Genomic DNA, 14,366 nt, shown 5'->3' with positions numbered 1-14,366 from the left:
ATTAATATATGTATTATTAATTATATATTATATAAGTAGAGATTTTCCTTGACTTATAATGGGGATACCTCCCAATAAACCCATCATAAGCTGAAAATAGCGTAAGTCAAAAATACACTTAACCCACCAAATATCATTGGCTTCACCTAGCTTGCCTTACACATGCTCAGGGCCCTTCCATTAGCCTACAGTGGGGCAAAATCTCCTGATACAAAGCTTATTCGATAATAAAGTGTTGACTATCTCATGTAATATATTGCATACTGTCCTGAAAATGAGAGATAGAATGGCTGTATGTGTACTAGATGGTTGTCAGTACCTTGGTTATCGACCCTCATGATCGTATGGCTGCCAGGGAGCTGCCACACCCCAGTATTGTGAGAGAGCGTTGGACTGCATATAGCTGGCCCAGAAAAAGATCCAAATTCAAAATTAAAAGTATGGTTTCTACTAAATGTATATGACTTTTGTACCTTCATAATTGAACCAGGGTAGGTTGAGGACCATCTGTATATATTGCATATTGTAATTTAGACAATAAATTACTTATATAACTTAACTTATATAACATTACATGATTATATGTTATATAATTAATTATATATTGTGTGTATATATATATGTATGTATATATGTGTGTGTGTATATATATATAATACAATTTTCTTTTATATTTTAAAATTCCCTCATATTCTATCCAGCTATTCCACAGGATACCCCATAGTATCCATGGGCAGGATGTTTTTCTTCATTCTTGCTTATTAGAAGCAATAATCTTTGCCCCATCCTGACAAAGAATGTAAAATGTCCTTTGCTCTCACTTAAAAACAAAATTTGTGTGTGTGTGTGTTTTTTCCAAATCACTAAATTAACATAGGAAGAGAAATTAAATTATACCTGTGTTGTGCAATTAAAAAAAAAAGTCTTCAGGGGCTCCTGGGTGGCTCAGTCCAGTAAGCATATGACTCTTGACTTTGGCTGAGGTCCTGATCTCAGGGTTGTGAGATTCGAGTCCTGAGTCAAGCTCTGCACTGAGCATAGAGCCTGCTTAAGATCCTTTCTCTCCCTCCCCCTCTGCCCGTCCTCCCCCTCTTAAAAAAGAAGCTTCATATCATTTCTCCAAAGTAAATGAAAGGTCAGATGTGCAGCCAGGACCATCCTCCCATCTATAAAGAAACGCCAAGAATTCTGGAGCCATTCTCCAAAGGTTGGGTCATGAGGACCCTCTAAAGCCCCATAGGAAGTGTCAATGCCTGAAGCTTTTCTAAAATCATAATATCCTCGTCTTGCATTCCAAGACATAGCAGATGCCTCGAGTGGGATGGAGGGAACTAAGATTTATTGAATTTGTTGCATGTGTCTGTTATGTAACAGACACATGTGTTGTTTCATTTAATCCTAATAACTGCCCTACCAGGCAGGTGTGATTATCTCCATGATAATATGAAAATCAAGGGAAGTTGAGCTTCCTTCCCAAGGTCATAAAGCTGGTAAGTGGCAAGGGACATTTCATTCCAGGTTGACCTTACCCTGGACTTACCCTGCCCATTCTATCAGGGAGGCTCCAAATCCAAGATGTTGATTCCATGCAATGGGTATCTCCTTCCTCAGTGTCCTCATGTTGAGCCACACTCCCAGGATTGGCAAACTAAGGCCAAACTCTGCCTACCTCCTGTTCTTATAAATAAAGTTTTATTGGCACACAGCCATTCCATTCATTTGCTTATCGTCTGTGGCTGCTTTTGCTCTACAGCTACAGAGCTGAGTAGTTGAGACCGTCAGTGCTACCTCAGAGCCCATAAAGATTAGATCATTTATTATCTGGCCTTTTACAAAGTTTTCCAGTGCTTGCTGTAGTCATACTGGCCTCCTCTCTGCCCCAAGGTCAGGCCAGTTCTTTCCTTTTGCCTTAATACTCCCCACATGCTGTTCCCCTTGTCTGCAGTCACCTTCCCTGTCTCTTCCTGTAAGGAACTCTTGTTCATCTTTCAAGCCTTAGTTCAAATGTCATTTCCCCGAGGCAACTCTACCGATCGCCCCAGCAAGGTGGTGCTAACTTCATTCCTTGATCTCATTGTTGTATATGTTTATGTGCTTGTTTGGTGCCAGCCCTAGAATGGAGTTCCACGTTGGTGGGGATCAGATCGATCCACTCATCCTGGCACACCCAGGGCTTCGCAGACGATCTGTCATGGAGCAGGTGCTCATATAATGAATATCCTAGAGGAAATTCGGCAGAAGATAAACTGTAGCAGAGATCTTCTCTCTGACTTATTCCTCCAGAAAAGCACCTAACTGTTTAAAATGAGAAATACTTTTTTCAGGACCACCATTAATATAGAGAGAAAACTAGAATTAAAAATATATTTATACATATAGGAACAGACATGTGAATGAACATGTTGTTCTAAGGAATTAAGCTTGACCTATTCTTATAAGTACCACCGGGGATCAGGTTAAGTTTCATTTGAAGAGCTGGCTTACTAGAACCCCAGACTGTGTTCTTCCATAGCTTCGATGGCATGCCTAGTGGTTAAAGTCCAAACCAACTCTCAAAGTCTGTTTAACTGAAAAGAAACTAACAGCCTCACTCTTAACAGGGAAAGGTAGACATGAGGGGCAAAGGAGAAATTTCTGATGTCTCCTCTCTTAGGTGAAAGCAGACATCACAGGCATTTTTAAACGTGGGTCAAAAACTTATCTTGGTCAGTGTCTTCCACTGAGCTCTATGGACCTCTTCGTTCTTCTTAATCAGTCCCTTCCAGACCCCCATTGATGTATGATTTCATCTAGCAGATAAAACTCAGGAATTTTACAGCCTAATGGAATAAAGTGAGCACACATATAATTGTGGGAGGCAGTGCCCCCGAGAAAGGTGAAGCAGAGGCTAAAAATTGCTCTGCTGCAAAGTGGCTAAAAGCATAGGAATAGATTCCAATCCATGTGTGTGAGAGTGTGTGTGTATGAGACAGAGAGAGGAAAATATAGCTTTGGTTAGTATTTTAGCGTGAATGTCACATGCTGAATGTAATTCTGCCCCAGTGTTTCCACTGGGAAACATGTGTTATTTTGCAATCTTAGATACCTTCCTTCTTCTTTTTAACTGCTCTGTAATATCCCATGATAAACTGATGGACACCCTGTGTCCTCTAAGTACTTCAGGCTTCTGTTACAGTGACCCCCGTGGCTGCGGGAACTGAGGTAATTAGCACAGGGGAAATGGTTCTAATAGAGACTCTGTTTACAATCTCAGTGGTTTTAAGTTAGGGGCTGCATGCATTTGAATGCATTTAGAATGTAAAAAAGCAATTAATACATAAAATGTGAATGTGTGGTCAGACGCAGGGAAGAGCATTATTACCACATGGAGCTGAAACAAGATTTAGTGAAAAGACTTTAGATCATTTTCATGTTTGGGCCCCAGAGATAAATCTGAAATGCTTAGCAGCAATAGAGGTTGGCAGAGAAATACTTTTCCAGCAAAATACCAATATATTGTTAAATTCTGTTTTTTTTTTCCCCACGTTCAGCGTCCCAGTCCCTGCTAGCCTTGGTAAATACCTATATTATTTCATTGCGCTGCCTTTATTTGGGCGCACGTCTGCTTCCTTTCATCAATTCTGAGATTATTTTGAAGGCTCACTCATTTGTGTCCCACCTGCATCTTACAGCATCACCTGACACAGAGTGGGTATTCACAGAAGGTTGTGGAGTGAATGAATTAACTAATGCATAACTTTAGGAAGGAAATTTGATCCATATGACAGATAATTTTAGGGAGGTAGTTTGCCTTGGAATCAATCAAAACTATGTTTGAAACTGCTCTGACACTTATCATCTATGTGCTTTTGGGCAAAAAAAAGCTCTCTCAGCCCCAATTTTCTACCTGTAAGATGGGGGTAGTAATAGCATCCTACCTTATGGTAACCTTGTAAGGATGACATGAAATGATGTATCCGTATTGGTTAGTTTTTGATGCATAATGAACCACCCCGAACTTGGCGCCTCAAAATAATAAACATTTATTAAACCTTATGAGCCTGAGTCAGTTGGTCAATGGTGGCCTGAGTGGCATGTCTGACGGTTGGCAGGCTGTCAGCCCGAGTGCCTGAACTCTCCTCCACATGACTTTTTCAGCAGCCTACCTCCCGCTCATTCTCTCGATGGCCTTGGTGTCCACGTGAAGCAGGATAGCACAAACCCAGACATGCACGCACTTTTCAAGCCTTCTACATCACATTTACCATTGTCGCATTTGCCAGAGTGGGTCACATGGATAATCCTGGAATGAAGGTGGGGCGGGGGGAGGTATCCAAGGTGTGGATAGAGGTTGGGCAATTATGGTGGTCATTTTGCAAGCAATCTACTTTAGTATCATAAGTGGTTTGCACAGTGTCTGGCACATAAAATTTTTTAAAAATTAAGATTAGCAATAATAGGGTGCCTGGGTGGCTCAGTCAGTTAAGTGTCCAACTCTTGATTTGGGCTCAGGTCATGATCTCAGGTCGTGAGATCCAGCCCCACATCAAGCTCTATACTAAGCATGGAGCCTGCTTAAGATTCTCTCTCTCTCTTCTTCTACCCCTCCCCCCTCAAAAAAAGATTAGCAACAATAATCATACCACAACTGTTCCTATTATAAGGAGACACATTTTCAATGAAGCAAATTGTCATCACAGTCATCACCATTATTAAATAGAGTTCCTATGGTACCTTCTTGGAATCCTTCTTAGCTTCTAACTGCTTTGCCTTTAAGCCTGCTGCCTAGTCAGGAGCCTGTCGCTTCTTCCATATCCAGTAATACCTTCCTGTCAGCTGATGATGATATTTATATTTCAAGATGGAATCGAAGTCTGGTTCACCCCAAAATCAGAATCCAAGCAAGGTCTTGGAGGTGGGTGGCTAATTTGGAAGGTGACGCTGGGGAGCAGGGGTAAAGCAGATTGAAATGAGGAAGGAGGAAAAACCAACATAAGGATAAATTCTCTATGATTTTGTTGTGAGAAAAGCAGATTCATTTTTTCAGGACCTCTGAGAAGCAGAAATCATGCTTCCCAAAAGTGGCTAGCCTGTAGACAGGAGGCTGGAGCATGTGTCCTCTCTTACCTCCCATCGGCTGAGGGTTGCTCATGGGCATTAGGTCACATTCTCCCTCCCCGTACTTGCTGGCTGTGCTCAGCCACAGGCATAAGGGAATCTCAGGTCAGCCCTTTGGCATAATCTACAAAGACTAGAGGGGCACACTGTAGATGGGATGCTCTCAGTGGGAGGGGAGTTGGAAATGGCGACCACAGTTGCAGCTGCAACCAAATGTGAGCCAAAAAGAGATGACAGGGACACCAGCAGCATCCTCCCCAGATGGCAGAAGGTCAGAGGATTTGCAGATGGGAGCCTGACATCATGACTCCACCCCACGACGAGCCCTCACTGCCCTCACAGCTTTCACTGCTAGTGCATTTCCATCAACATTGGAAACGCATCGAGGAAAACAATAGCAATACTTGACCCATCAAGGAGGAAGCACAATCTGGTTAGTAAGCTTCAATTTATTTCACAATTTATCCAAACAGTATTTGTTTTATGCAAGTCTTTCTTCCAATATCTTCTGAGACACTTCACATTTTTAATGTTACAAATCCTATTTGTTCTCCTCTTTGAAGAGGTGCCTCTAACATTTTCTATGAACCAAATTGTCATCATCGTCATCACCATACAAAGAACCTTGGCCATCAGGTTTTTCACACAAACATCAAAGAACATGGAGAGAGAAAAAGCCGAGAGCTACGTGTATTCTAATAGTTGGGGCTTAAGGATTCAGCCTGATTTTCTTTTTTGTCTATTAGCAGCCGCAGCAACAAAAACAATTATGTCTTGGTACATCCTTCATCAAGAGAGCCAGTTAAAAATACTGTGTATTTTTGTTTTCTTATGTTTGGATAAGATGATTTTGAAGGCATCCCTGACATAGAAATGAGACCCCGCCCAACCATGTGGCATGCACAAGGAACCTCATAGTTGGAAGATTGCACTGGGACTAGTCGTTAGATTTTAAAAAGGAGAAAGAAAATGAAAAGTCAAATGGGTTAAATTGGCAATATTGAACACATATCTTGATATCAGAACATAAAGTCCAGGCAGAGATGCCAGGGCATCCAGGCCCTTACAACCTCTTCTTAGCTTGCTTGGGATGGAGCATGTCTTCTTTCATAATTAATTACTTCTTAGTCATGTAGCACTTAAGTGTCTACGACTTGTTTGGAAGCCAGTAGGAGCCAAGCTGGGGTGGAAGGCTATCACATCAAGCTATTGTCATGGTTCCTGGGACTTAGCTGATAAATAATGTAGGCAACATCCCACAGATTCCAGGAGCACTGTGTTTGATCTTGGAAATTCACTTACAGATTTTTTTGCAAACAGGTCTGAAATGATTTCTGATGTATTCCATGCTTTTCCATGAGTTTCATTTAATAAATATGCACCCATAAGTAGTCTGAAAAAGGCGTATGTGTTTGTGTTACCTTTTTCTTTTCAATTTGGCCAACTATTTTTACTTCAAAGCAGTCTTAACCAAAGATATATGAAAAATGTGCTTTCTGGTTGCTCTTGTGATTTAATCTGAAATAAAAATAACGATGTTGCCTGGTCCTATGTAAATATGATTTTTTTAACAAAGTGAAATACACTTAGATTGGAAAATCTGGCATTATGATTTCAGCAGTTACATTATACACATGAAATCTCTGATGATGTGGATGGAAAGGAAAAGTACGAAGAAAAGAGGTTGAGGCAAACTGGATATGAAATCCTGAGATGATGAATGATCTCATAGACAAGAACTCGATATGCCAGCGTGCGGACAGGGAATAGTTAGTTCTGATTAACATGTTGACAAGATGTCATATGTATATTCCCCAGGCTGCGACCGACAGGTCGTTTACTGAGGTTATGTTGAGGAATTGTTCAAATGAAGAATCAGAGTCAACTAAGGCATTTTAGCACATTTCATGTAAGTGATATTTCCCAGAAGGCATTACTAAAAGAACATAGCATTAAGAGGGTTTTGCACACAGGGGCTTCATTAAAGAATAAAACCGGTTGTATAAATATAACCTCAGATATATGAATTGATGTGTGTATGTGTGTGTGGAAATGGGAATCATACCTTTGGCTCACAGCCACCTGTTTCAAAATATTTTAAATGCAAAGGATATATAAATGAACTAGGAAGGATATATGTCATGACACTGTTCAAGTTTCAAGATGTGAGTCAGAGCTCCTAACACAATTGCTCCCTGTCACTGAAGGCTTAGAGATTATGGAAAAGTAATTTTTCAAAAAAGCCAAGAGAACCTTTGAAAACAACGTGTTTCCATATTTATTATGTTATCCACTATATTTTTCTATGTGCTTAAAATATCATGTTAGAATTACAGAGGAAAGGAAAAGCACATGAAGATTTTGCTTGTTTCATCAAGCAAAGAATGAACCTTTCTGATTTTCAGGCTCCAGTGGGGATTCGTTGTGACCTTGATATTCATTAACCTCTCCAACCGTCATGCCATGTCTTACTAACTGTCTGAGAAACATACCTTGCTCCAGATAATCTCCTTCCTGCGTATTGACCCAATGTTCTCATCCCCAGCAGGTTGTTCCACACGCAGTTTTCTGTGTCCTGACTCTGCTGTCCCATTGTGAAATTCTCATAGTGCCTGATGTTCAGTCTCCCTTTATGAAAACATCCTCCAGTGCTCTCTCTAGGCAAATTAAAACCTGAAGTACAAAGTAGCTATCATCACAGAGTCTGCAGATCATGACCATTGAAAAAAACTTCCAAATAATTAACCTGTTTTGTCAATGGCTATGTTGGAAACACATTTTAACTATGATCAGTGTTACTCTGGAAAGCACTGAATGTCACTGGGGTTGAGCTTTCCCAAAATGGCCATCAGAGTTTCCCGACCTCCTCTTGGTCAGCACATTCATCTAGATAATTCTTTGTTGTGGGGACTCTCTTGTGCATTATATGATGTCAGCAGCATCCTTGGCCTCTACCCAATAGATTCCAGTAGCATCCTGCCAGTTATGAAAACCAAAAATACCTCCAGATGTTGCCCAATGTCCCCGGGGAGGCAACAGGGCGGGGGGGGGGGGGATTTTCCCTCAGTTATGAACCATAGGTTTAAACACAAAAGTGTTTAATATATGAAATTATATACTTAAGAAGTGTTCCAAGATATGTAAAACTAGGCTTGAGGGAAGCTTCTGAGATTGTCTTAGGAACTGGCTCACCAAGGAACTGGTACCCCATATCACAGCCAGCAGTGGGGGATCAGGAAGAGACTGACCTACCTCTTTGATGATTTGGGGCTAAGGAGCTCATTGCCATAGCTTCTGCATCTAAGACCACCCTGTCTCCATCACATCCTTTGTCAATGCGATAGATAACCCTCCCCTTGCCTTTAACACCTGCAACTCTGGGGACTGAACATGGTGCATCTTCATCTCTGGTCCAATCACAGGACAACACTCAAAGCTGCCACCTGGCACAACTGCTCACCCCACAGCGGATCTACATGCAAAGGGCACATCCCAGGAAGCAGAACATGCCCCCCACTCAACAGAATTGAGTCGCTACAAAAGAAAGATGACGCAGACTAAGACAATCGATATAAAACGTTACTACTGACATATTTTTCGTTCTATTCTTCAAACAGAATGTTCAACAGTTGATGGGCGTTTTATACTCAGAGCACCTTTTAATTTAGACTAACCACATGTTAAATGCTCGATAGACACATGAGGCTAAAACCAAGCATGTCAGGCAACACAGACAAATAACTGTGGGTTATGATTCCTGAAAGAAAAGCTTCACCTGTTACACGTAGTAATATAATAGGGGTAGCAGCAGCAATAACTGAGGCTAGCACTGACATGGTGCTTATTATCTGTTCTGTCCCAAGCACTTCACAGGTCTGAATTCATTTACTCTTCACAAGTATGTCATGAGGGTACCAACATCACTACCAGCTGAGGAACGTTAAGGCAAGAGAGAGTCTGGGACTGTTTGCAGCCACCATGACACTGAAATCTTGGAACATACTAACAAAACCAGGAGGACAGAAGAGAGAGAGGGAAGCTAAGTGCACTAATTGCCTCATTTTCTTACAAAAAGAACCCATGAATATTATTTTATTCTGAGCTGTAGAGATGTGTAGGATTAAAATATGCTAATTAAAGAAAAAGCAACATTAAGATACTCCCGAAATCCTGGAGGGGATACATGTGGGGAAATATTGCTATTAGAGTCTGATATAGAAAGAAAAGGGAACAGCAAGGAGACATACCGAGCCTAAACTAATGGCAGAAATAAAAACAATGAATGTCTGAACCATAATAAGTGGAATTACATATTAATTAAGAAGACTTTTAGAGTTAGTCAAAAAAATAAAAATACGCCATACTACAAGATATATCCTAGAACAAAGTGACTCAAGTTGTTTTAAAAATGAAAGTATGAGAAAAAATATGCCAGAAAATTAAAAAACAGAAACAAAAGCACAGTCACATCATCAACCCTCATAATTACTGACTGAAGTTTAAAGAAGGAGAGCACTAAACAAGAGGGAAAATCCATTTGTAGTGGTGATTTAAAATAGAAAACAAACCATATATACTAAATTAGGGAGCACCAAAATGCATAAAACTGTGTTCTCCAAATTTCAATAATTCATATTCTAGTTTCAGGAGTTTTTGCTATGTCTTCATAAAATGTAATATGTGCTACATATGATTTTTAATTGAATTCTTTAAAATTAAATTAAAATTATATAGACAGACACTCTATATTACTATCAAAAATACAGAACCAGTTCTTACTGCTACAAATAAAAGGGTATGACTAAACAAGAAACCATATTAGTAAATTTCATCAGGTGCTATTGTCACTGAAGAGACAAGAGGAAATAGCTCACTCAAAATGGGTAATAAAGGGGTTTTGAAAAGAGATGGTTTAAAAGCTGTGAGCCAGTGGGGACACGTTTAAAGACATTAGCAAGAAATAGCAGTAGCGGGGAGCAGTTACCAGCCCGTGTCTGGAAGGAGCAAAGGAATGGAGTGATGACCACACACAGATTGGGCAATTGTAAAGGAAAGACCAACAGAAGGGAGTTGTTGCACCTGGGGAAGGAATAGAGCCAACCCAAAGCAACTCAATGGAGCAGAAGCCAGGGAAATAAAGACCCCTACCTCCCAGTCTCCCAGTCTCCCAGTCTCTTGCCATTGCCCTGTTGGTAGGATCCAACAGAAAATCAGAGGACCAGGAAGTCTCACTGTTTAGAACATGGTCACCTCCTGAGTCAGAGATCAGAGGGAGGGAGGCTGGGGAAGGTATGCGCGAGAGCACAGATGACTCAGAATTCTGCCTAACAGTCTTAACCTGAGTTGCTCTTTTCTGTTATTCATGGAATTAGCAGAGTTAACAAAGTAATACAGATACACTAACACCACTGAGTTGAGATTTTCTTCTATCATACTGCAAATTTGAAGATAAATGGAAAGGAAATAACTTCCTTGCCATGTTATCCAGTGTTATTCATTGTATGCCCATGTGCCATTTAAACCAGCTTATCATCACCTTTATAAGGATCCCACTCGCCAGCATATGTAACAAAACCTTCCAGATATAGCAAGAACCCCCAAATTATATAAATATACTAGTTGTTGGAAGTATCAGTATCCCATCCTTGACCAATCACAGAGTTACAAAGCAGAAGTTAAATATAGAGTAATCTGAATGACATAGTCTGTAAGTATAGAATATAAATATTCCTACAGAGAAAGATAGAATGTAGCTTCTTCATAAGCATGCATAGGCTGTTGACAAAGACTGGCCATAATTTAGATTCAAAGCAAATTCAAAATCCCAAAGTACAGAAATAATACATACATAGTCACCCATAGTTCACAACAGAAATGCAATACTCCCAGAAATGCATAACAGATGAAGAAACCAAATCTCTCAACCAATGGTAATAGAAAATATTTCCTTTTCTTTATTTTTTAAAAGATTTATTTATTTATTTATTCATTCATTTATTTATTTGAGAGAGAGAATGCGCACACCTATGAGCAGGGGGAGGGGTAGAGGGAGAGAGAATCTTAAGCAGACTGAGATAGGCTGAGCACAGAGTCCTACCCAATCCCAGGACCCTGAGATCATGACCTAAGCCGAAATCAAGAGTTGGATGCTTAATTTACTGAGCCACCCAGGCACCCTGAAAATATTTTGTTTTAAATACTGAATAACTCTTAGGCCACCGAGATAATCAAAAGTATAACCACCAAATCATTAGATTGCAACAATACTAAAAACTCTCTCTGAAGTATTGTATGATGCCAAAATTTTGCTAAAAAGAAAAGGAGAGCTATGAACATTTTTCTTACCCAAAACCAGGAAGAAAAAAAAAAATGGGGATAGTGTGTTCAACATAAAAATATAAGAAAAAGAACTCAAAGAAAAGGCTAAGGAAAGCAGAACAATAAATTAATAAATATAAAAACAAATTTATTTAGAGGAAAGGAGAAAAATTAGAAATGGTAAGTGCATGAAATAATCGAAAAGAGAAAAATGGAATTAATACATATAAAAGCATACACTCATGTCCTGGAAAATAGAAAAAGTAGAATTGATAAATACATAAAATAATTAGTTCTTTGAATAAAAAATAAAGAAAGCACCTTATAAATAAAAGAGAAGACTACATTAACATATACACTTAAGGATGTGAAAAGGGGAACTGATTAAAAGGATTCTAAAAGAATATTTGCTCAAAAATATGCTAACAAATTTGAAAATGTGAATAGACCATTTTCTATAAATATGAAAGTGCTGTACTTCAAATTGACTCAACAAAAGATAGAAGACTTGAATAGACCCAAAACCAAGGAAGAAATTGAGAAAGTTGTCAAAGATCTACTTCTCAATAAAGTTCCAGACAATTTCATGCATGAATTCATTCAAACCTTCAAGAAACAGATAATTCATGAGCTTTTTAAATTGTCCTAAAGCATAAAGTTAGAATTAATGCTTCCTAATTCTTTTTACAAAACCACTATGGCAGAAAATACCTAAGCTTGACAGGGATAACACTGAAAACAGAACCTATAAACCAAACCCATGAATATTGATTCGAAAATCACAAAGTATCAGGAAATAGAATCCACATTACATTTCAAAAATAATACACTGAACCAAGGGGGTTTTAGTTCAGATATTCAAGAATAATCCAATATTAGAAAAATATCACTTTAATTCAGCATATAAAAAGGCAGAAAAGAAAGTAATAAAGTAAAATGATTATATCAATAAGTGCCAAAAACTTATCTGATAGAATTCAGCAGCCAATTCCATATTTGTGAATATAAAAATATTTTATAAAGGAGATACAGTTGCTTAAGTTGTAACATAATACAAATAAATAAAATTCTTGATCAATTAGTAAATGAATGAATCATGATGATCTGTTTCCATATCAACAGGCTTCAGTGTTGTTAGAAGAGAGTCCCTCCGGGAAGGAATATTAGAAGTTCCAATAGGAAAGTGTGGACTTCAGAATTTGACAAACAGGGGTGCGACTAGGATTTGACCAGATATTAACAAGGTGATCGTGACCGATTATATAATCTGCCCGAGTCCCAGTGTTTTTTTAAAAGTCACATGAGGGCAAGAAATCACATCTTGCCAGGTCATTTTGAGGATTATATATAACACAAGCAGAATACTCAGTACACAGTAGGTGTCCAGTAACTGCTCACTTCAGTGTGCTTTTTGCTCCCCAGGGTACTAATAATTTGCACAACTTACATTTGAATCAGAGCTTACACAGGAAGTCCCCCTGCTCCACCACCTCTATTTAGGGAGAAAACATAGCAGGTTGTAATATTTTCCTATTATAAAATAATTCTTGCTTATTTGGAAAGATGGGAGAAAAATGAAAATACACAATTTAAAATTAAAGTTTCTTGTCATTCTCCTCCATTAGGCATCATGACATTTTGACGCTTCTATGCTTGGGATCATACTTGGAATTGTACCCTTTACATAAATTTTTAAAACAGAACTTTAAAGAGTTCAAAGGAAAAGTACTTATTTTGAAAATGCCATCTCACATGTAGTTTTACCGTTACCCATCCACTTTTCAACATCAAAACCAACAGTGTCTTTGATCTGATCAAAAGTCAAACACTACAGTCTGTCAATATTTATAAACCCGTATCATGGGTCATTGTGGAAATAGTTTGAGACATTTTGGCTGTATCAGTGAAATCTCTTCCCACCATGTTCAGAAACGGGTCAGCTGGAAGTGGATGCCTCTTACTTACCAGTCATAACCACTTCAAGTAGGAAGGACCACGGATGTCATGGCCAGAACAGAATCCTGTCAGATGCCATGGGCGAAAGCTTCCTTATTTATCGATCTAACAAAAAGTGAAGTGAAAGTTGGACAATTTTCCAGTTAATTTCATCAATGGAGACAACTCAGCTGTGCATTTGAGTTCCTGGGCAGCAGATAACACAAATGAATCACTGTGTCTCCTTGAACCTTGAATTGTCTAGTGGAACTGTCCACACTGATGAGATTAACCACATAATTGCCAGCATTCCGATTTCCACTGGGCTGTGGAAAACCTCAATACACCAATAACACCTAAATACTTTTGCCTGTTCAAGCTTTTCATGTTGCCTATGGTTGAAGTTGGCTGCAATTAAACACAAGATTATTGTCTAAAAAGCCCATTATTGTCCTTGTTTAGCTGCCTAATTTCCTTCTGTTATTATGTTCTTAGAGCTGTTGCAAGCCACTTTTTCCAAGCTAATTTGGGAAACACATTTTACAAAGAGCAGGTAATTTTAAAAGCATCATTCTAATGTTGGTCTTTCATTATTTCTCTAATAAACAACATAATTGGTGGGGGCTGAGGCCACCTACAGATCAATCGTTAGACAAACCTTGTATATTCAAGTTATAAAACTTCTTCCTGAGCCCAATGGCATTATCTTATGGGAAAATGTTGAGAAAGATAAAGTTGTAAGATTTTTTCCCTGTCCCCCCACACCCCTACTCCTGTAAAACATCGTTTATCAGTCCATGTCCTGGAGAATCAGACGTAATTGCAAGAGCTCTAAGAAATCAAGGGAAGAATCTGTCACATCCTATTTTCATCAACATTGTTTTGAAAGCTTTCGATGTGTAACGTCTTTTATTAAGTGACTTTATGCATATGTTCCCTACAAAAAAGAAGATGCGTATATGCTGTCCGCTGTATCTAGGGGTGTCATTTGGAGAATCAACCTCAATTAAATCTAA

The 14,366-nt window shown here is 39.0% G+C and overlaps 1 long non-coding RNA gene across 1 annotated transcript in view; it reads right to left on the bottom strand.

Moving 5' to 3' along the window:
• Window positions 1-13,575, bottom strand: part of LOC130543759 (uncharacterized) — a 30,273-nt gene extending 16,698 nt beyond the window's left edge. The window contains exon 1 of the long non-coding RNA XR_008959334.1: window positions 13,381-13,575. This is a non-coding gene — a long non-coding RNA (uncharacterized LOC130543759). The remainder of the gene's footprint in view (window positions 1-13,380) is intronic.
• Window positions 13,576-14,366: the final 791 nt, after the last annotated feature.

Source organism: Ursus arctos, unplaced genomic scaffold, assembly GCF_023065955.2.
Source record: "Ursus arctos isolate Adak ecotype North America unplaced genomic scaffold, UrsArc2.0 scaffold_16, whole genome shotgun sequence".
In the NCBI taxonomy this organism is placed as follows: domain Eukaryota; kingdom Metazoa; phylum Chordata; class Mammalia; order Carnivora; family Ursidae; genus Ursus; species Ursus arctos.
The sequence above is the reverse complement of the archived record's forward strand: the minus strand, read 5'-3'. Positions and strand labels throughout refer to the sequence as shown.